This window comes from Artemia sp. Qi Xiang Cuo, chromosome 13 (assembly GCF_049724085.1).
Source record: "Artemia sp. Qi Xiang Cuo chromosome 13, ASM4972408v1, whole genome shotgun sequence".
Lineage (NCBI taxonomy): Eukaryota > Metazoa > Arthropoda > Branchiopoda > Anostraca > Artemiidae > Artemia > Artemia sp. Qi Xiang Cuo.
In genome coordinates this window covers 34,987,777-35,012,119 of record NC_142806.1, presented here as the reverse complement: position 1 = coordinate 35,012,119, position 24,343 = coordinate 34,987,777, and the positions used below count along the sequence as shown (strand labels likewise).

Here is a 24,343-nt window from a genome sequence, read left to right as displayed (position 1 = left end):
GTAAACCACGACAAAACACTAATGGTGGGAGGGGGAGCCTACACCATTAGTTGGGGGATGGGGTCCTTTTGTCTCAAAATGCGCAAATTAAAAAGTATTTAAAAATGGGGAGGGGGCTCTTTGGGGACCCAGGAGGGCCTTTGGGGGTCCGGGGGGTCCTTGGTGGGCCGGGTGGTCCTTTTGGAGCCCGGGGGACCTTTGGGGCCGGGGAGTTCCTTCGGGGTTGGGGTAGGGAGATCGGGGCCCGTTGGGGTTGGGGTATGGGGATCGGGGCCCTTTGGGGTTGGGGTAGAGGACCTCACAACACTGTTCAAATAGAACTTGTGTATTATAACGACCACAGAGTTTCACCCTCAAATCCTCTTCTAAAACATCTTCTAAAATCATCTTTTAAAATGTCTCTAACTGTTTCGCCGAAATAATTCCCTAAAATGTCTAAAACGGTTTCGCCCAAATAACCCCTAAGCGTAATTTCTGCGTGTTCCTTTTGTTTTTGACTTTCCTGCGCTGTCACATTTGAAATTACTGGGAAACCCTTTCCCGGGCTAATCTCTTCATCTCTAAGATCAAAACGTTCGCCCGGAAACAATTTATTCCCCATTCATAAATCAATAATTCCCCTAGCGATTATTTAAATCACCCCTCATGTCATTACACGTGGCCAAACAACAACAACAACAAGTGATGTCATTTCTAATTCCTGACACTAAAGATCAATGAAGCCCTATTTAAAAATAGAACATTAATTTTTCTCTCTGACCTAAAGAGCGTTTATCCCTCAGACTTAAGATCAAAGAAGCCATACTTGTTTCTTTATTCCCCTTTTCGTAAATCAATAATCCCCCTAGCGATTATGTAAATAAAGTTCTCAGAAATTCTCTCCCCTTTCGTGAATGAATAATTCCCCTTAGAAACAAAAAATTAATTCCCCTTTCTTGAATCTATAATTCCCCTTAGAAACAACAAATTAATTCCCCTTTCATAAATCAATAATTCCCCGAGCGATTATGTAAATCACCCCTCATGTCATTACACGTGGCCAAACAACAACAGATGGATAATCCTTGAATAAATTATGTCCTGTCAGCATTAAACTAAATTGTAGATGGCAGCAGGGGTGCCCGTGACAATCAATTGGGGCCTTTCTACTTAGGGAAACCAGCAGTGGTTTCCTTGTCACTTAAAGATGGGATTTTTAAGGATGCTTGCAAGATCTTTACGACACCAAGATCCAACCACCAGAAGATTGTCGAAGCTGGAGAGAAAGCTTTGCTCCGCATATGCAAAGGGAAAAGCAATGAGAAGACCCTGAAGGATGTCTGGGTGGGAGCATTCACAATGCGGGTTGCAAGTGCAAATGCTTTTGTTCAAGCAGAACGGCTTCCACCGACTTTGGCTGTCGCAAAGTATCACTTTCGCAGGTGCTTTTTTCCAATAATGAAGTGGCAAGACACGTCAAACTCGCTAAAGCCCGAATAGTGGGCTTGGCGCCTCTCTTCGTCACGGAATATGTATCTTCCCATTATGACAGATGCTTCACCAGCACCGGAGAGCCTACTGAAGATGGTGTGGTGCCAGTGCACCAGCGGGTGCGAGTCGCTCAGATGCAGCTGCCGTCAGAACGGTTTGCCCTGCAGCTTTGCCTGAGAGAAATGTAAAGGGGCGTTATGCACTAACGCTGCAGCAAGACAGGATGAGGACAATAACGAAGACGAGCAGGAAGAAGAATTTGCTTTAGGTTGTGCTTTAAAATCAAAATGTTCTTGTGATTAATTTACCTGAGTTCTAAACGTTTTTCTTTTATAACTGATCGACCTGATGTTTTGATCTCGATTAAAGAAGTGGTTTTTCAAGATATTATACTTAGCAACCCCTCATATTACAGGCCCCTTAAAGGCGGAAATGAGGTAAATAGTAAAAAAAAACACTACTTTTTGACCTCAGTTTTGGCAATACGGTACTTTATTTGATATAAAATGATCCTTTAGCCGCAGGAATCCGGCAAATAATGATCTGCGTACTATACCCCCCTCCCCTGTTTCGTGAAGGTGAAAATTGATACTGAGGTACGGAAACCGTAATTTTTGACGTCGGATTCGGATTCTTCATGCTTGATTTGATAGAAAACGACCACTTATACCCAAAAATACGTCCAAATAGAAATTCTGATTTCCCCCCTTATTTTCCCCCTTCAAGGGGGATTTTGGGTAATTGTGCAAGGGGGATTCGGGGGGATTTTTTGTGTGATTAAGCTGATTTCTCTGAACATTTTGGTGTGGAAAAAAATGCTGTTGCAATTTCCCCGAGGTCAAACCGTATTTTTCCTCCACTGTACGGATTGTATGTTTGTACGGGGATTGGATATCAATAGTGTTGAAATAAGCACTTTGTTCAAAACAGTACCAAATTCAAATAGCTATTATACAGAGGTTGAAAATGCCCCTTAACCCCCGGGGTAAGGGTTGTGACTTATGTAAGTTACCCATTGTTAACATATAAGGTTTTATGGAAGGGATGGTCATATCGATTTTGGAGGGGGCTGTTCCGATTGGAAATTGAAACTTTAGTTCTTTTTTAAGAGTCATAGGGATCAAAGGGCAACCAGTAGAGGTTACGCTATTGATTTCAGTAGGGTGTAACATGTCTACCTATTTAAGCGTATCTTTGAAACATCGGTTCAACATGGGCTATTTCTCTCTTTTCAGGCACCTATCCTTGGGGCTACACTCGTAATGGAAGCCGCTGAGGAGAATTATAGGACATTTCGACTATTCTGATTAAAATGACTTTCTTGAAATTATATTGGGCCTTTTTGGGCTCCAGAGCTGCCTAGGAGCAAGTAGGACGCAAAAAGGGTACCAAGTTTCCTCTTAACTGATTTCGGTTCATAAGGTAAGCACTAGAACTCATAATTTACGATCAAATTTACTATTCTCGAACTTTCTACGGTCATCTTTTCTGTACGATGGTCCTTGGGGAATTTTCTTATGAAAAAAAAAACAATGGGGACCAAATCAAGTTTCACTAAGTTGAAAATATTTGTAAAGACACACCTGGAGGTAACTAGGAACAACAAAGAGAGTCAATGCTCATTTTCCGACATACCTGTTTCACCACTAGAGTAATCTGCAAAAACGGACAAGCATAAATCTGAGTTCTGGTAAGCGAGGTAAACTACTCCCCTCCCCCCTCCCCCAAGAGATATCTATTGCTGCAGCCATGAGCATTGATTTAGGCCTTTGGTAGGTCTCATTGGCGCAGGAGGGAGTGGGGTTTTGAAATAGTAGAAGAAGAGACATTTCAGTTAAAAATAGTTAAATCTAGGCCTATAAGTAAATGTAACACTTTAAAGTTTTGGATTTAAGATGCGTATAGTCTATGTACACTTAAACAGAAACTCAAACTAATATGTACCTATTATAGAAATTAATTGAAAGAAACTTTCCGAAAAATAAGTTTTTCAAAGAAAAGTAAAGGCCATTTTAAACTTAAGCTCAGTAGATACAATTTCAAAATTCAAACTCAAAACGACCAGAAATTACTATTAAAGAATAAATGAAACCCAAAATGAGCAGGAATTAAATAAGCACTCATAGCAAAAACATTCAGCATGTAATAATATAAATGAATAAATGTATCTTAAAGCGAGTAATGCTTAGATTGAATATGAATATCAAGCTTAAAACGAAAAAAAAATATTTTCAAAAAGTATCAAAACTGGTATCAAAGAAACAATATCAAAGTCAAAAAATGGGTTTGTGTCAACATCGGAGTTTCTATTTTCTCATGTTTGAACTATTTTTAACAAAATTGGTATCTCAAAATTTTTGTCGGATGGGTTTGGGGAAAAAGGGCTTGTGGGGAATAATTAAGCTTCGGTCTCTTTTGACTCTTTAAAAGTGAACTTTTTTTACTCTGAGAAAACGAACTACAACTTTTAATTTCCATTCAAATGATCCCTCTCTGAAGTTTATACGAGTATACCTTCCATAAGAACCATATATGCTCCCAGAGCAATGCTTACAACACCTGCCCCGGCCCCGGGGAGAAGAGGGGGGGAGGTTGTGTCGACACAGGAGTTTCTCTTATCCGATCTTTGAACTATTTTTAATGAAATGACCATACGTACAGAAGTTTTTGTTATATGATTTTTGAACTATTTTTAACAAAATGGCTACCTCAAATTCTTTATCAGATGTATTTAGGGAAAAAGGGCTTATGGGGCCAGCTACCCTCTGATCACTTTTGACTCTTAAAAAGGGCACTAGAACTCTCGATTTCAAATCGAATGAGCCCTATTTGAAGTTTATACGGCCACCCCTTCTATATGAAGTGCCTCTGGGAAAAAAATAAATGGAGTGTGGGGGGAGGCTAGCTGCCTTCCAATTACTTTTGACTCTTAATTACAACTTTCAATTTCCAATCAAATGAGCCCTCTAGGAATTTTATACGAGCATTCCTTCCATAACAACCATATATGCCCCCAGGGCATAACTTACAACGCCTACCCCCCTGGGGGGCTTTGTCGACACCAGAATTTTTTTGTTATCAGAACTTTGAACTATTTTTAACAAAACGTCTATCTCAAAATTTTTATCTGATGTATTTAGGGTGTGGAGGAGGGGGGGGGCTAGTTGCCCTCTGATCTCTTTTGACTCTTAAAAAGAGAACAAGAACTTTCAATTTCAAATCAAATGAGCCCTCTCCGAAGTTTATGCGAGCATTCCTTCCATAAGAACTATATATGCCCCTAGAACATTACTCATAACGCCAGCCTCCGGGCCCTGGCGTGTTCCGTCGACACAGGAATTTTTCTTATCTGACCTGTGAACTATTTCTATTGAAATGGCTATTATAAAAACTTTTCGGATAGGATTGGGGAAAAAAGGGAGTGTGGGGGGAGGCTATTTGCCCATGGAAATATTTTTAGTATTAAAAAGGGACCTAGAACTTTTAATTTCCAATCGAATGAACCCTTTCTGAAGTTTATACGAGCACCTCTTTCATAAGAACCATATACACCCCCAGGACTGCACTTACAACACCTATCCCCCGGGCTCTTGGGGGCGTTTTTGTTATCCAATTTTTGTAAAAATTACAACAACCAGGCTATAACAAAAATTGTAGAGGCCGGGTTTTGGGCAAAAAGAGCGTGGGGGGGGGGCTAGCTTAACTCTCTTGAATCTTAAAAGGTGAACTAGAACTTTCAATTTCCAATCAAATGAGCCCTCTATGAAGTTTATACAAGCATCCCTTTCATAAGAACCATACATGCCCATAGAGCATAACTTAGAACGCCTTCCCCTGTGCCCTGGGGGTTCTGCTGACACCGGATTTTTTCTTATCTCACCTATGAACTATTTTTAACAAAATGTCTATCTAAAAATTTTCATCAGATGGATTTTGAAAAAGAAGGCGTTTGGGGGGGGCTAGCTGCCCTCGGATCTCCTTTGACCATTGAAAAGTGAGCTTGAACTTTCAATATCCAATCAAATGAGCCCTCTCTGAAGTTTATACGAGCATCCCTCTCATACGAACAATATATACCCCAGGTTATAACTTACAGTGCCTGCCCCCGGGCCCTAGGGGGTTGTGTCAACACCTGAGTTTTTGTTATGTAACTTTATAGAAATTTTAAAATTAATGGCTATCTCAAAATTTTTAGTGGATGCATTTGGGGAAAAAGGGGCGGTGGGGGGGGCTAGTTGCCCTCCAATCTCTTTTGACTCTCAAAAACTGATCTATAACTTTCAATATCCAATCAAATGAGCCCTCTATGAAGTTTTTACGAGTATCCCTTCAGTAAGAACCATATATTCCCCCAGGGCATAATTTACAACACCTGCCCTCGGGCCCTGTGGGGCTGTGTTGACCCCTGAGTTTTCGTTATATAGTCTTTGAACTATTTAAAAAAAAGCTACCTCTATAGTTTTATCGTATAGGTTTGAAGAAAAAGGGCATGGAGGGGGGGGGGCTAGGTACCCACTATCCTCTGCTGAATCTTAAAAATTTAACTAGAACTCTCAATATCTAATCAAATGAGCCCTTTTTAAAGTTAATACGAGCATCCCTTCCATAAGACCCATATATGCCCCCAGGGCATAACTTACAACGCTTGCCCCCGGGCCCTGGTGGGTAGTGTCGACACCAGCACTTTTGTTATATGATCCTTGAACTATTTTTAACAAAATAGCTATCTTAAAATTTTTACTAGATGCATCTGGGAAAAAAGGATTTGGGGGGGGGGGGGAGCTGGCTACCCTCCAATACCTTTTGACGCTGAAAAAATGAACTAGAACTTTCAATTTCCAATCAAATTAGCCCTCTCTGAAGTTTATACGAGCATTCCTTCCATACGAACCATATCCTGCTCAAACATATAATTTCCAGAACTTTTAACTACGTTGAACAAAATGGCTATATCAAAGTTTTGATTGGATGTGTTTGGGGAAATGGTGGGCGTGGAAGGGGTGTCGGTTGCCTTAGAATCAGTTTCGACTATTAAAAAGGGAACTAGCCATTTAAATTTCCAATCAAATGAGCCCTTTCTGAAGTTTCTACGACATCGTTGTCTATACAAAACCTTATATGCCCGCAGGCCATAACTTACAACCCAGGCCCTGAGGGCTGAGGGGGAGTTGTCATCATCAAAAACCTAATTTCCAGAACTTAAAACTACGTTTAATAGAATGATTGCCTCAAATTTTTGATTTGATGTGATTGGGAAAAAAGTGGTTGTAAGAACGGGGTTAATTACCTTCCAATCACTGTTGACTATTAAAAAGGGCACTAACCGTTGGACATTCAAATCAAAAGAGCTTGTTTTGAAGTTTCTATGGCACCACCTTCTATAAAAAACTTATATGCCCCCAGGGCATAACTTAAAACCCTCTCCTTGAAGGTTGTGGGGGAGTGTCCTCCTCAAAAACATATTTTCTAGGTGGAAATCAACTACGCTGAATAAAATGGCTATCTAAAAATTTTGATTGGATGTGTTTGGGGGAATGATGGGCGTTAGGGGGGAGCTAGTTGCTCTCCAATCACTTTTGACTATTAAAAAGGGCACTAGCCCTTTGAATTTCCAATCGAATGAGCCTGTTTTGAAGTTTCTACGACAACACCTTCTATAAAAACCTTATATTCCCCCAGGCCATAACGTAAAACCCTTGCCCTGACGGTTGTGGGGGTGTGTCCTCCACAAAAACATATTTTCTATCTGGAAATCAACTACCCTTAACAAAATGGCTATCTCCAAATTTTGATTGGATGTGTTTGGGGGAATGATGGGCGTGGGGGGGGAGGGCTAGTTGCCCTCCAATAAGTTTAGACTATTAAAAAGGGCAGTAGCCCTTTGAATTTCCAGTCGAATAAGTCTGTTTTGAAGTTTCTACGACAACGCCTTCTGTAAAAACCTTATATGCCCCCAGGACATAACTTAAAACCCTTGTCCTGAGGGTTTTGGGGGAGTGTCCTCGTCAAACATATATTTTCTATCTGGAAATCAACTACGCTGAAAAAAAATGGCTATCTCAAAATTTTGATTGGATGTGTTTGGGGGAATGATGGGCGTGGGGGGGGGGGGCTAGTTGCCCTCCAATCACTTTTGACTATTAAAAAGGGCACTAGAACTCTCGATTTTCATTCGAATGGGTCCCCTTTGTAGTTTCTACGACGACCCCTTCCATATGAAGTGCCTCTGGGGAAAAAAATAAATAATAATAATAATAATAAAACATTGGAGCCGTATGGCCTTTACTATAGGCAACGCTATAGCGTTGCCTCTGAAAATGTTATATGTTGAATGCTTACTATTGTTTTAACTGTCTGTTATTCCTGTCTAAAGATCAAACATAGCTTGTCCTAAGAAAAAACAATTTGACACAATGGAATTTCTCCGACAAACTATACTGACAGCTGAAATATACTTTCCCTGGAACAGGGAAAGAGGAGAAAGCGCATAGCACTTCTCCAGAGAAAAAAAAATATTTAAGCTTAATTGCGTTTCTTAATTCAGAAGTTTTGCTAGTTCTCTTGCTTAAGGTTTGTTATTGCTTATACACTGGTTGGATTGTTCTTTTAGCGTTTGATATTTTACAAAGATCCAGCTTCTATAAGTGTTGATAATTTGAAATACTCAAAATTCTTGGCGGAATTCTAAATTTCCTATTCCCGAGAAAGTTTCCACTCAACAAAGTTTCAGATGACACTGATTGCAGTTCCTACTTGGGCGTAAAATTCTATGGTAGAAAATCTTCTGACTACCAAATTAAAATTCAACAACAATAGATATAATAATTTGTTTTTAATGCTCAATTCAAACACAAGTGAAAATGAAAAAACTGTACATAAAATAAAAAAAAATCATCTAGGTAAAAAACATTGAAAAAGACCATGAAATGGCTCAAATAGAAGACTCAGACAGGTAGAAAAAATCCAACTTGTTTTGTTTGCTGTTCTTTTTTTCTAACAAAATACAATTCAGAAGAAAATTAACATTCTACGACAGTTAAAAAAAACTTTTCCAATTGTTGTACTTTCCGCATTATTGAGTTGTTGACAATCGTTACAGATAATTCTTGTTGAATTTCCTTATCTTGTTTTACAGTGTTTTGATAGCAAGATCTTTGCTGGTGGTATCGTTGGTGAGTTTTCCAAATATGGTGGCTACAAAGTGTGCTTAAAATTATCAATATGATTTTTATACTTAGGCCTAATTATTCTAATTAAACCCCTTTAAGAGAAAGGTGATTAGAGTGAATGTAGTAACTATAGAGGTATTAACTTGATTTCCATAAGATCTAGACTTCTCAGCATGAATATACTTAATAGATAAAGAGAGTCTGCAGATAAGTTTTAAGAGAAAAACAGTGCAGTTTCAGGGAGGAGGGACGATGCACTGACCTCATTTGCTTTCGATTTGATCTTGTCTTAAAGCACAAAATCCAGTTAGACTGAGCCTCTTTAATTGGAATAGCAAAACGCACATTACCAATACTTAACTATCAGCCATTTACGTTATCTATAACAACAAACCGTTTTCATAGTTAGTGTTTGTCACTGATTATGATTTCAATGAAACTATTTCATACCAACAGGGAAATTGTTTTCTGAGTTTTTGCCTTGGGTGGTATTTTAGCTGTTTCTTGTTCTAAGTTCTTAGGATCTGCTGGGCTTATTTCCCCCTTCGGGACTATTTCTATAACTAAACATAATTTATTGATTCTTTCTTCTAATGGGAGTGGACCTATGTCAAATATATCTGGGTTATTGGCAACTTTTTTAATAATATTTTTTGCTATTGATTTCAAAATTGTTTTTTTCAATTTCAAAATCTCCATCTAGGGGGTGGGTTATGTATCCGTTGTTGGTGGGTTATGCATATAAATTACATGCTGCAACGGATCTCTTGACTCCCATATTTGGAATCCCAGCAATTTTGTTTACTATCTGAATTTGTTTGCCTTGTTGGCAAGTAGAAGATGTTACTACATCATTTCCCTTGCAGTTTATAAAATGTTAATATTTGGCCCCTTGTTCCTTCGTTTCATTTTTTTATTTTCTGTAAGCAAGGAGCAACTTGGCCTACTAGTAACCGAATTTCAAAAACTTGAAGTTGATAACAATTGATACATCAAAATAATTGGCCTTTTATGATGATTCCAGATATATAAATTCATTAAGTTTAGTGTTACCCACCAAAAGCTACAAGCCTGAGAAACCTGATTGATTTTTGAAAAACAGAGAAAACACCCCAAAAAAAGCCAAGCGATCTTAATGAGAATTGCACCATCAAATTCAGCTTTTCAGAAAACGTTACTGTACTGCTCTTATCTACAAAAATGTGAAATTTTGTATTTTATGTCAAATCAAAGATCATAGATGCGGTTTTCTATTTATTTTTTTTCTTTCAGGAGTGATCGTATCAAACCAGTGGTTTTAGAATATCGGGAGAGGCTCATTCGAACAGAAATTAAAAGAACAAGTGTCATTCTTAAGTGACTAAATAGATTGGAGGGCAACTAGCTCCCCTCTCATGCCCCTTTTTTCCCCAAAGACATCTGATAAAAATTTTGAGATAGTCATTTGATTCAGCTTGTCGAAAGGTCCAATAAAGATGCCTCTGGGTAATTTTAAACGGGGGAGGGGATTTCCATGCATGATTTTAAAAACGGTTAGATTTTTCAATAAAAAAAAAACCTAAACTTTTTCAACGGAAACTATGGAACAGCATTAAAACTTAAAACGAACAAAAATTATCCCGTATATGAGGAAGCTGCCCCTCCTCTACCCTCACTCATTAAGGTTAGGTTTTTCAATACTTTAAAAAAGCTTCGTATCCTAACTAAACGGCTCTTGTGTGTCAGAGTTGTTCTTAAAGAACTAGGGAAATAGTAAAACTTTACCGTAAAGAGCGATGGTTAGAGGAGGGGGCAGCCCTCCCGAATAATGAATAACTTCTTTCTATTTTAAGTTTTAATTATGCTCTTTCATTTTAGTTCATTTTTTATTATTTGATTCTATCTGAAGCAAACAAATTTTAGAAATCTACTAAAAGTTTTTAATGGCCAAATTTGAAATATTGACATTGTTTAATTTTTCAGATATATTGAAAGGATCCAATAGACAAAATAGGTGGGGGTAGGATATTACTTACAAATGTATTCAGTATGGCTCTGCTATTCTTATTTTTTTTTTTTTTTTTTTTGAATCCTTTATGAAAAATTTCATCTCTATCTTGTGAATGTTCAATGTTGCGTTCAAACAATCCTTAATTTTTTTTACCTTTGGAACATATGTATTTACACTTATGTTCCAGACTCACACTAACATTTTTCGGATTTTAGCCTTAACACTTGAATTGCCAATTTTTGTGTTTTCAGCAATGTTTCCTTTGCGATTTCTTTTTGTATGTACATAGTTAGTTCTTCATCGGGTTGTATAAAAATTTCTCCTCTTTAGCATATTCTCTAACTTTTAAATGTTCCTCTATGGTTAGGACGCTCTTCGTTATCGCATGCAATGGTTATGTTTACTGGCAATCGTTAGTTGGTATCATTGCTTCTTCAGCTGACCCAATGTCGGTCTTCTTTATTGTACCTGTTTGACCGAAGTTTCTTGGTCTTTTAGATCTGTCATTGGTATTCAACACAGTGGGAGATGATGGGAGATGCCACTTCTCCCATGTGGCTTTTATTGTTACTTGCATTTTGATTCTCCCTCAGTATATCAATTATATATTGCATGAGTATCTAAATTCGGGCCAATCATCTATACTTCCCCAAAAATTGTCAAGAATTGCATTCAACTGCTCTGAAATATAAGAAATAATGTGGTTTTGATTTTCATAAAAATACCGGATTAGTAAATAAGTTTTAAGTATTATTTCTGATAATTTTCAGTGTGACTAATTTTTAAAAAAAAAGACAACATTTCAGCAACTAACTTTATCTGGGTTGCAGAGGTAGCTAGCAACCTAGTAAGAGAGGATCACGTCCCTTAGTAAAAACTAAAAGTACCCATAGCTCCTAAAAATAGAGTCAGATCAAAAAAAGAAATACATTTTTTTTATAAAAAACTGCATTTTTCATGTGCGAGATTGATCAATGACGTCATGGTGGTAGGTTCTAGCCAGGTCGTCTCTTAGGCTACTATTCCAATTAAGAAAAAGCCAAATACTTTTTCCTGTTTGTAATTTCAAGGTATCTAGTAAAAGACGATGCAAAATGCAAAAATATTTTTATATAGTAAAGGAAGAACTCTAGCCAATAGTAACCGAAATATTAAAATACAATTCAATTTCTGATAAACATATTGAAATAATTATATCGGTCGCAGCTATAGCTGCAACTTAGGTTACATAAGGAATCGATATAGTTCATTATAAATGTCAATTATGTAAGTTTCATCTGTATTATGGTTATAGATACATTACATTAATGAACGAACTACATTCTATAGTAATAATTGAACTATAAAGTAGACCATTAGAATTAATAGATGGGGATTATATAAGTTTTATCGGTATCATGGCTTTAGAGATAGCTGAAACCTATTAAAGAACAAACCATGGCACAAATTGGGCTTAGTTAGCTGCCTAGTTTTCTGAAGTTAACATAAAGGATTCAATAAAGTTCACTTATCAATAGGGATTATGTAAGTTTCATTGAATATAGCTGAAACCTTGTAATTCAGGTTGCAGCGGTAGCTAGCAACCTAGTGAGAGACAATTACGCCCCAACTCCTAGAAATAGAGTCAGATCAAAACAAGAAATACATCTAGTAAAAGACGATGCAAAATGCAAAAATATTTATATATAGTAAAGGAAGAACTCTATCCAATAGTAACCGAAATATTAAAATACAATTCAATTTCTGATAAACATATTGAAATAATTATATCGGTTGCAGCTATAGCTGCAACTTAGGTTACATAAGGAATCGATATAGTTCATTATAAATGTCAATTATGTAAGTTTCATCTGTATCATGGTTATAGATACATTATATTAATGAACGAACTACATTCTATAGTAATAATTGAACTATAAAGTAGACCATTAGAATTAATAGATGGGGATTATATAAGTTTTATCGGTATCATGGCTTTAGAGATAGCTGAAACCTAGTAAAGAACAAACCATGGCACAAATTGGGCTTAGTTAGCTGCCTAGTTTTCTGAAGTTAACATAAAGGATTCAATAAAGTTCACTTATCAATAGGGATTATGTAAGTTTCATTGAATATAGCTGAAACCTTGTAATCCAGGTTGCAGCGGTAGCTAGCAACCTAGTGAGAGACAATTACGCCCCATACTAATAAATACAGTAGCCTATAACTCCTAAAAATAGAGTCAGCTAAAAACACAAGGTATCCGGGTTGCAGCGATAGCTAGCAACCTAGTAAGAGACGATGACGTCCAATGTCAAGAAATATAATAACCCATAACTCCTAAAAACAGATTCAGATCAAAACAAAAAGTACACCACTAGAACCGCCATGTCCGAAACCCCTACATAGAAAACTTTATGTTCCTTGGCTTGAACAGCAAGGGAAATATATTAGCATGAAAATCAAGAAAATTGGCAGCTACTACAGTATTCTGCCTAACGAAATCTTTTTTTTCTATTCCATAGATAGCTTGGCTCTGGAAAATTATAGAGAGTTGTTTAATGGCTCATTTAAAGGAAATTGTTAGATCTAGTGCCATTCGTGATTCTAAAAAAATATTTTTTTTTAAATAGAATCAATTTTCACTAAAAAATACGTGTTTCATGAACAAGATTGATCATTGACGTCATAATCGTACATTAAGGAACTAACTGTAGCCCATAGAAAGTGAAATAATAAAAGAATCATTATATACATGATTATTTTAATTATATTTTATATTAAAGAACAAAATGTTGCCAATGGTAACCTAAATGAAATATTTCAGAGACAACGCTGTAGTGTTGCCTATAGTAAAGGCCATACGGCTCCAATGTTTTTTTTTTTTTTTTTTTTTTTTTTTTTTTTTTCAGAGGCACTTCATACGGAAGGGGTCGTCGTAGAAACTTCAAAGGGGGCTCATTCGATTGGAAATCGAGAGTTCTAGTCTCTTTTTAATAGCCAAAAATGATTGGAGGACAACTAGCCCCCCCCCACGCCCATCATTCCCTCAAACATATCCAATCAAAATTTTGAAATAGCCATTTTGTTCAGCGTGGTTGATTTCCAGATAGAAAATATATTTTAGAGGCGGACACTCCCCCACAACCCTCAGGGCAAGAGTTTAAGTTATGCCCTGGGGGCATAGAAGGTTTTTATAGAAGGCTGTGTCGTAGAAACTTCAAAACAGGCTCATTCGATTGGAAATTCAGAGGACTAGTGCCCTTTTTAATTTTCGAAAGTGATTTGAGGGCAACTAGCCCCCCCCCCACGCCCATCATTCCCGCAAACACATCCAATCAAAATTTTGAGATAGCCATTTTGTTCAGCGTAGTTGATTTCCAGATAGAAAATACATTTTTGAGGAGGACACTCCCCCACAACCCTCAGGGCAAGGGTTTTAAGTTATGACCTGGGGGCATATAAGGTTTTTATAGAAGGTGTTGTCATAGAAACTTCAAAAAAGGCTCTGTTCAGGTATTTCGCCACCAGTGTTATACCGGTAGGCCACGATGCCATCAGTATTATTGCGGTAAGCTACAATGGCCAATATTGGCGTGGTAATGTACGGGTGTCACCACTTATTGGAGGGAAAAGCCCCGACCCCAAATTATAATGTGATGCCCGCGTAACCACACCGGTTCTGCAAATATCGGGTTTGGTACTGCCCTATTCACAGTATATCCTGTCCCAGGGTATGATAACGTGATCGAGTGGTCAAACGGCCACTTTCTACAGCCAAATGTACCCGCCCTTGGGTTACCACTAGAAATCTCTAACTCTCTCCTTGGAGGTAACAAACCCCCCTGTCAATATAATAATGATGGTATCTAGTAACTCTATTCCTACCCTGCCTGGGCTCCGGGAAAATTAGTAGACAGTTTGTAGAAAATACCCTACTTGTATTCTTCCAACAGTCACTTATAATAACAAAAAAATATGTTTCCCCGAACGGGGTCTAAATGCAGACTAACTCAAAAATAATATTCTTTACAGCAACTGTTCATAAGGGTGGACCTTTGCTTGGCCCAGCCAATCCTCTCAATCCCCATTCAAAACCAATTCTACTTTCTTAGCTTTATTATTAAATGACCCAAACCAGGAAGTCCAAGATAGAATTTACTTCAAAGCTTACTTATTGCAAAAACAACTATAGCTTAGCAACGAGACTTTTAAATTGTCCTTGAAAATTATACTATACGCAAATCTAAGAAAATGTCATTACGGAACGAAAACAGGTCATTTATCGCAAAAGAAAAGAAACAACGGTGGAACCCCAACACCTTTCCTCGTATGAAACATGCCCACCAACGCGTTACCTTGGTCCACCCTTACAAACATAAACACATAACTTTAACTTCACAAAATCCTCTTGCCTTCTCTCTTCCAACAGTGTAGCTGCTACTGCTTCCACCGCTTGGTTTTGGATCGGTCGCCATCAACACATCTCTACTGTAGAACCACCATGGTCTAAATCCTATAGCATCCGCATTAGGTTTTGAAAGTTGAAGTCCTCAAGATTCGTAGACAATGATTGTTCGCAGCACAATCAAAAATGAAAACTTTCTCGCTCTCACGAATTTACATTTGAGAGGAGCAGAGAATCAGTTTCTGGCACATATGATGATGCCAGCCATCATGAAAAATTGACTGCACTAGCCTCTCAATTTCCATCTGTGGAAACAACCCCACATCTCAATAAAAAAGTAAATTGCCCCTTGGCATAATTCCAACTAATATAAGGCCGAAAATGCAAAGGCCTGTGAAAACGATAAGAGTACTGGGAAGGAAGTAAAATTTTCAGCAAACAATGAATCGCCTTTTTTCGGGGTTCCCTCCCCTGGGATAATCAAATGCAGAATATGCGTTGATACTAATTGAAGATGAAACTTAGATACTGAATATGGTTTTCCGGAAATAATTGTCGATTCCCATGAAGAATAACAGCTATGAATAGGGTTACTGGACAAAGGTGTGGGTGAAGTATGAAGTGACTGGGAGAGAGTATCCCCCAAGGACTCAAGATCGGAGTGAGGCAAAACCTCGGTAAAGGGATTACAACTTGCCCACCGGTTTCGCACTGAAGAACAGAGCTATATTTCGTGATTTCCAGCTGGTGATCTTCCCCAAGGGATTCCTCCTTCTCATAAAGGATCGACATATCTTTTGAGTTGATAATACCAATCTCAGATTCCTTCCCAAGTTTTTCCAATCCGACTCGACATTCAATATCTCCCAACTTTCCCCTAACCCGTTGTAGGTCCTTCATCTCTATTTTGTAACCATCTTGTTTTATTCCCCATGGGTCTTTGACCTCTTTCCCCCCCCCCCCAATTATTTATGTTATCAAGGCACAGCCCATCCAACATTTTATTTTTCTCCCTATTATTTATGTTATGAAGGGACAGCCCATCCAACATTTAGTCTTTTCTTTTCTATTTACATATGTTTTTATCCCAATCAGGACATGCTGTCCGCTTTCCCCTTATATTTCCCCGGTCTTGATTTTATTTCGAAATCGCATTCTTGTAAAAACAGGGCCCGTCGTGCCAATCGTCGGTTATCTGGGTTCCTTATATTTAGCCATTTCGATTGGTTGTGATCTCTCACTATTGTAAATTTTCGTCCACATCCATAATAGTCAATTTTTTTGACTGCGTATATTATTCCAAGACATTCTTTTTCAATCATGTTGTAATTTAATTCTGCTTTTGACAATTTTCTGGATATAAGTATGATTGGATGTTCCCCATCCTCCAAATTTTGAGATAAAACTGCCCCTAATCCGTAATCTGAACCGTCAGTTTGTAGCACAAATGGTAAGGGAAAATCTGGATTTCTCAGTATTCTTTCGCTACAAAGAGCATCTTTCAGTGTATCAAATGCATTTTGTTCGATTTCTGACCATTTAACGGTGTCTACGGCTCCCTTCCTTGTTAACTCCGTCAAAGGGTGTAGCAATTGTTGCAAAATTGGGTATAAATATTTGGTAATATCCTGCCAATCCCAAAAATTACCGAACTTTTTTCTTTGTATTTGGGACTGCTGCGTTTTTAATTTTTTCTGTTTTTTCCCTTAATGGGATTATGATACCGTTTCCATTTTTTTTTTCCCAGGTATTCTGTCTCTGACTTTACCAATTTACATTTTTCTATATTCAGAGTTAATCCTGCTCTCCTCAGCCTGGTCAATACTTGTTCCATATGCGTTACATGTTCATTGAACGAGTTTGAAAATACTATAATGTCATCCAAGTAGGCTTTATTATATGGTAAGGATTTTAAGATACAATCTACTAGTCTTTGGAATGTTGCTGGTGCCCCTTTTAGTCAAAAAGGCATATACCTAAACTGGTATAACCCAAAAGGCGCAATAAAAGCTGTTTTGCTGAATATTCTGGGTGCATCTTTACTTACCTAAAATTGATATAAATTTTTCGGAGCCAACTGACTCTAGAATTTCATCCATTGTTGGTATTGGGTACGCGTCTGATTCGGAAATATTATTCAGTTTTCTATCGTCTACGCAAAACCGAAAGGAGCCATCCTTCTTCGGGACTAATACGACTCGCGCAGTATATTCTGAGTTTAATGGTTCTATAACCCCTAAATCGAGCATTCGGTATATTTCTTTGTTCATTTCCTTCCTTTTAGCATCCGGCATCCGCTATGGATATTGTTTTATTGGATTGTTGTTTTTTACTGGTACTTTATGTACCACATATTCTGTTTTTCTGATTCGGTCTGTTAATACTTCTGCAAATTCCGTGAATAATTTATTTAACTGGGCTTTGTGAGCTTCTCTCAGACGCGCTTCTGCCAAAACTCTTTCATTGGCATTTATATGTGTTTCCGCTAGGTCTATTGTATCCAAAGGGACAATTTCCTTCTCATTTTCTGAGGTTAAGATCAAGAAGCAGTGCTTCTAGGGATCTTTGAGGCTTCCCCTCTCATTCTCCCTTTTAAGTTTCATCAATAGATTGACATGGTAAAACTCTTCCTGTTTCCTTGCTCCATCTAGTTATATCATACAATTTACATCACTCATTTTCTTTTTCACCTTAAATGGTCCTTTCCATCTTACTTCCAATTTGTTATTTCCGTCCGGTAGCAATATGAGGACTTCTTCCCCTTCCGTGAATTCGCGTGTTCGGGCGGATTTATCGTACCATATTTTCGTTTTTTCTGCATGTTCCCCCTGTGCTCGCTTGGCAATTTCATGGTATTTATGCAGTTTTTCTCGTAGTGATAGCAAGTGGGTTATTACTGTTTCTTCCTTTTTCTCCTCATTCTCCCATGATTCCTGTAAAATGTCTAACACCCCCCTCGGGTTTGTCCCATATAGTAATTCAAATGGCGAGAACCCTGTAGCTTGGTGTGGTGTTTCTCTGTATGCAAAAAGGACATAAGGAGGCATTTTGTCCCATTGGTTAACATCATCTCTTACAAAAAGTCTCAACATACTAATTAGGGTTCCGTTAAATCTTTCTGTCACTCCATTTGTCTGAGGATGGAATGGAGTAGTTTATACTTGTTTAATGCCGAGAATTTCGTATAATTTTCGGTTCCAGTATCTGTTAAAATTTCTTTTGGGATTCCGTGACGTGAGACATATTTCGCTAATTCTTCTGCGATTTTTGGTGATTTTACTTTTCGCATTGGGATAGCTTCTGAGTATCTCATATCCAGATCATTAATAACTAGAATGAATATCTTTCCCGCACTAGATTTCGGAAGTGGACCTACAATGTTCATTGAAATTCTCTCAAACGGTTTGCTAAAAATAGGCATTTTTTTCATTGGAACTTTTTCATTTGGTTTTTTGTATGCGACTAATTGACAATCTTTGCATCTTTTACAAAAGTTGATAATATCCTTTCTTAATCCTTTCCACCAAAAACGGTGCAAGACTCTATCTCTTGTTCGCCAACAAGAGATCTATTAACCCAACGAGATCTATTAACCAAAGAGATCTATTAACCAAGAGATCTATTAACGCCAACAAGAGATCAATCTATTATCGCCAACAATCCGCTTAATTCCACCGTTTTTTCAAAATTGTATATGTATAAATGTACATCTTCATTTTCTTTCATTGGTTGAAGGTTTACTGCCTGCATTACCTCTATTGTAGACGAATTCTGAGGCTCTTGGGAATTTCACCCTACAATCATTTCCATTATGTGTTTTCTTTCCTCCCTGTCTGCCTCCTCCTTTTTTTCTTTGGCTACTCTATCTCTTTCTTCTTTATCTTCCTCCTCCTTTTTTTCTTTGGCTACTCTATCTCTTTCTCTTTGTTCTGTATCTTCCTTCTCCTTTCGTTCTCTAGCTATTCTAATAATCTCTTCTCTCTGCTCTCTAGCTATCATCTCTTTCTCTCTTTCTTTTCTATTTCTCCCTTTCTTGTCTATCTCTATCGCTCTTTCTCTTCTATATTTCTCCTCTTTTTGTTCTCTGGCTAATCTATCTTTCTCCTCCTTTCGTTCTCTAGCTAATCTGTCATTCTCCATGAAATTTAATATTTGCTGTGTCATATCTTTTTGAGTGTTTTTTCACGAGCTCCTGCTTGAAATTGAGCTTCTACTACTCCTGCTACTTGGCCGACTATGATTCTCACTGTCTATGTATTCTCTTAATTCGTTTTCTGAGTCTGCTCGTTCTATAATATTTTCTCTTACCCGCAACTTTCCTACTTTTTGTACCTCCTCTGAAGGGTGAGTTTGTTTTGTTTTACCCGTACTTTCATGTAATGATTTTTCTTCATGTATTATTGTCACTGTTTCTTTTGTCTGGGTTTCTCTCTCTGGGAATAATTCTTTTTGAATCTGCTTTAAACTCTTTTCTTCCTACACGGTTTGTACTGGAGATTGATCTATTACTGATTTTGTTATGAAGATTTCCCCTTCACACTTGTCTGAAATGTCTATTTCACACCCTGAGCGAAATATGTTTCTATCTGATTATGTTTTTATCTGGGTAATTCCAGCGGGAGTCACATACAAATGTGTGTCTGACTACGATTTTTGTTTTACGACGGTAGATCTTGTCTGAAATCTCCGTTTGTCCGCCATTATTTCAAGGTTTACTTAACGTCTTCCGTCCAAATGAAAATCCTTTTATCAATGTCTGTATTTATCTTTTCGTGAAAAATTGTTGCGTTTTAATTTGCCAATTTTACGTGGGCGGCGCAGCCTCCCTTGTCTCACAAGTTTATTATTCGCGTGATCTATTGATTCTTAAGTTTTATTACTTATTATTATCCAACTAGGCACAGCCCAGATACAAAAAAATTCTCTTTGCGATTTTTTTATATATTTAACAACAATAAGCTTCTATGTAGGCTAAGTCAACTTGTCTCTTCGAAAACGCGGAATTCTTTTACTATCAGGTTTACTGATAGGACCTTTTCTTGCTGCCACCACTGTTCGGGTATTTAGCCACCAGGGTTATACCGTTAGGCCACGATGCCACCAGTATTATAGTGGTAAGCTACAATGCCCAATATTGGCGTGGTAATGTACGGGTGTCACCACTTATTGGAGGGGAAAGCCCCGGCCCCAGATTATAATGTGGTACCCGCTTCTACCACACCGGTTCTGAATATATCTGGTTTGGTACTGCCCTATTCATAGTTTACCCTGTCCCAGAGTATGATAACGCGATCGAGTGGTCAAATGGCCACTATCTAAAGCCAAATGTGCCCGCCCTTGGGCTACCACCAGAAATCTCTAACTCTCTCCTTGGAGGTAACAAATCCCCCTGTCAATATAATAATGACGGTATATCGTGACTCTATTCCTACCCTGCCTGGGTTCCGGGAAAATTAGTAGACAGTTTGTAGAAAATTCCTTACTTGTATTCTTCCAGCGGTCACTTATAATAACAAAAAATATATGCTTCCCCGAACGGGGTCTAAATACAGACTAGCTCAAAATAATATTCTGTACAGCAACTGTTCATAGGGATGGACCTTTGCTTGGCCCAGCCAATCCTCTCAATCCCCATTCAAAACCAATTCTACTTTCCTAGCTTTATTATTAAATGACTCAAACCGGTTAGTCCAAAATAAAATTCAGTTCAAAGCTTACTTATTGCAAAAACAACTATCTAAGGCAAATCTAAGCAAATGTAATTACGGAACAAAACCAGGTCATTTATCTGAAAAGAAAAGAAACAGGGGTAGAACCTCAACAGGCTCATTCGATTGGAAATTCAAAGGGATATTGCCCTTTTTAATAGTCGAAAGTAATTGGTGGGCAACTAGCCCCCCACCCCATGCCCATCATTCCCCCAAACACATCCAATCAAAATTTTGAGATAGCCATTTTTTTCAGCGTAGTTGATTTAGTTTCTTATGCAGAGAATACTAATGAAGCAAAGAGATCGAAAACTAAAAAGGTGGGTCAAGTGTTCACAGAAGTAGTGACTTTCCCCATTATATACAATATATCTATTTTGCAGGAACAACTATAATAATATTTGCAAGAACAGGGACGTCTGTAAATTCTTCTAGTTCGTCTATTTCTGGACTTTTTCAACAGTTAGCTGCGACCCAGGAAGAAGTTACGATAACTAAGACTAAGCTATTGGCATATATAGAAAAACGTGTTGCAGAAAAAATTGCGCAAAATAATGGAACTGGGTCTTCTGGTGCTGTACAGATAAATAGCCAAATTATCACTGCAGAAATATTTGATGCTATAGTGCTAGATTTTAATCCGAGGTTTGAACGCATTGAAAACTTAATTAAAGGATTAAAGAGTCAAATTGAATCACTAGAAAATCGTATTTTTACAATGGAGAACAAGCTTGATGATTTTGAACAGGAAGCTATGCAAGACTGTCTGATATTCTCAGGAATAAGACAGACACCTGACTCAGATCTTGATACGACTGTCCTAAACCTTATTAAGTCAACTATGGGAGTTTCGACTATCAATAGGTAACATTTTGTGTTGATTCAGCGTTTCAGACTCAACTCTACTGAAGATTCTCGAAATATAGCCCGCGGAAATCCAGATCCTGTGGCCCCAGTTTCAGTGAAGTTGGTATCGGAAGAACTTGGGTACAAAGTGTTTAAAACTAAATCAAAACTAGCTGGATCTGGAATTTATGTTAGTGAATTTCTTACGAAACGTAGAAAGGCAATATTAAATAGTGCACGGGACAAGTTTGGTGTGAAAAATGTTTGGACAGATAAAGGCCGCATTTTCGCCAAATTAGCCAGCGAAGGCGAACCGCGTCGGCTCTAAGGCCTAGCTGATACTTATTGAATTTGTCATAGTTGATTTAGTTAGAACTGTCTTTTTTTTACCTTTGTTGTTGCTCAATTTTTTTTTCAGTGGATGTTGTAAGGATGATGGGTGGGATTTCTCATTTGCGATTTCTAGAGAGTAATCCTTTTAGGCTAGGAGATGTTCTTTGCAATGATTTACTTCCGGAAATTATAAATGCTGATTTTTTCTCGCAAAGACATAGTTGTTATGTGGATGTGATTTGTTCAGGATTAGAGGTGAATGCAAGATCGTTTTGCCTGTGTTATTGGAATTGCCATGTAACTTCAACGTATTATGAATTTCTCCAGTTAATTGATAATGTAAATAGTAAATTTGATGTAATTTGACTTTGTGAAACTTTTTTAACTTCTGAGCATGTTCTGTCGTTATATAATTTTCCAGGATACAGGCTTATTGTTAGGAATAGCGAGAAAATGGGACGTGGAAATTTTGCATTTTTGGTTAACGACAATTTTGTTGCTAAAATAAGGGAAGACCTATCAGTTTGGATTGAAGGTAAGGTGGAATCTCTTACTCTTGAGCTGGAAGTTTGTGGAAAGGATATATTGATTATTGAGGTTTATAAACCACCGAGTACAGTTTGGGAGGAGTTTGAAAATGGTTTTAGTAGTTTAATGGATGCAGTAGAATTGAGTAATCTGGAGTGCATTTGCATAGGGGATTTTAGTTTTCATCTTCTAAGTTTATATAATGATAATTTATATTTCTTAAGCCTTTTCTCCGGTTAGGATTTATATCCATTAGTTGGGAATCCGACTTGTGTTGCAGGACAGTCAGCTACACTTATTGACATTGTTTTCGGGCGATTCCGGGTATTACATAGCTGTTATGCTGACGGTATAAGTGAGGGTTCCGATCACTTTCCTATAGTAACAGTGACTTCATATCAATATGCGATAAAGCAGTATAGGACAAAGGTTAAAAGAAGGTAACTAAGGAAAGAGAACCTACAGAAGTATAGAGAGGAACTAAGTATCGTGTCATGGAAACCAGTTTATGAAGAATCTGAAAGTGCTTCTGCAGCATTCAATAAGTTCATGGACATATTGCAGCCAATATTTGAGAGAACTTGCCTATTAAAGAGCATAAAGGCGAGGAAAAAGGATCCCCGGAAACCTTGGGTAAATATGGAGCTACTAGACTTAATTAGAAAGAGAAATACACTGTATTTGAGTTACTTAAATAGTAACCATAGTCAAGATCTAACTGAATTTAAACAAATCCGTAATCAAGTAAATCGCCTAAGGCGGTCATGCATCAGCGAATATTATGGAGAGAAATATAAGGAAAATAAAGGCAATACGAAAAAGACTTGGAATATTATAAATGAAGTCGTAAATAAGAAGAAAGAGGCTGAGATTCCTGCTGGTTTGATCTTTAATGGTAAATTGATTGATGGAAATTATGAGGTGGCTAATTTGTTTGGTGAATATTTTTTTAAGATTGGTGAATCAATAAGTGAGAATCCATACGATGAAAATAATGAAATTAATGAGACGTTTAGTGATGAAAGGGGAGTTGGACTATAAATGTCTGTAGATGAAACGAACGTTGAAGAATTAAAACAGATAATAGGATTGGTAAAATCAAGTTCTTCAGGGAATGATGGAATTAATCTGAAAACGTTCAAGCATGTTATGGTATATTTGTTGCCTTGTATTGTTTATTTGATTAACCTTTCTTTGAAGAAAGGTAAATTTCCTACTCGGTTGAAAGAGGTTACAGTTATTTCGCTTCACAAAGGGGGTTCAAAGACAGATCCGTCTAATTGGAGGCCGATTTCAATAATGTCCCTGTCTGCTAAGCTGTGTGAAAAAGTAATGCATCGACGACTTTATAACCATCTTACTACTTACGGTTTTCTTAGTGATACCCAGTTTGGATTCAGGAAAAGCCACCCTGCAATACATGCAGTCCAACACCTAACAGATTTCATTAATAGTGCTCTAAAAAAAAGTGTACTGGTATATTCAGTATTTATAGACTTTAGAAAGGCTTTTGACACGGTGGTTCATAAAATTTTATTGCGTAGGCTAAGCCGTTTAGGGATCCAAGGTTTTATTCTGAAATGGTTTGAGTCATATCTTGACCAGCGTATTATTCGGGTCTGTATTCAAAATTCTGTTTCAAAAATTGTTATCGTTAATTCTGGTATGCCTCAGAGTTGCTTGGCCCACTTCTTTATCTAATTTACAATGATACCATGCGTTTTTATATATCAGATGCACTGATAACGTCTTTCACTGATGACATGGTGTTTACGATTACAGCTACTTGTCTGAACCAGTTAATTTAGTAGACAAATAAGGTCCTCGCTGAATTGATAAGTTGTAAAAGTTCTAGTTATTTGGCAGTGAATATTTCAAAACCTAATTTCATGACATTTTGTAGAAATGGAGT

At 37.5% G+C, this 24,343-nt stretch overlaps 1 long non-coding RNA gene across 1 annotated transcript in view; it reads left to right on the top strand.

The window, feature by feature from the left end:
• The window catches only part of LOC148945228 (uncharacterized), a 163,172-nt gene extending 139,995 nt beyond the window's left edge, over positions 1–23,177 (top strand). The window contains exons 2-3 of the long non-coding RNA XR_016142697.1: positions 2,706–2,892; positions 21,108–23,177. This is a non-coding gene — a long non-coding RNA (uncharacterized LOC148945228). The remainder of the gene's footprint in view (positions 1–2,705; positions 2,893–21,107) is intronic.
• Positions 23,178–24,343: the final 1,166 nt, after the last annotated feature.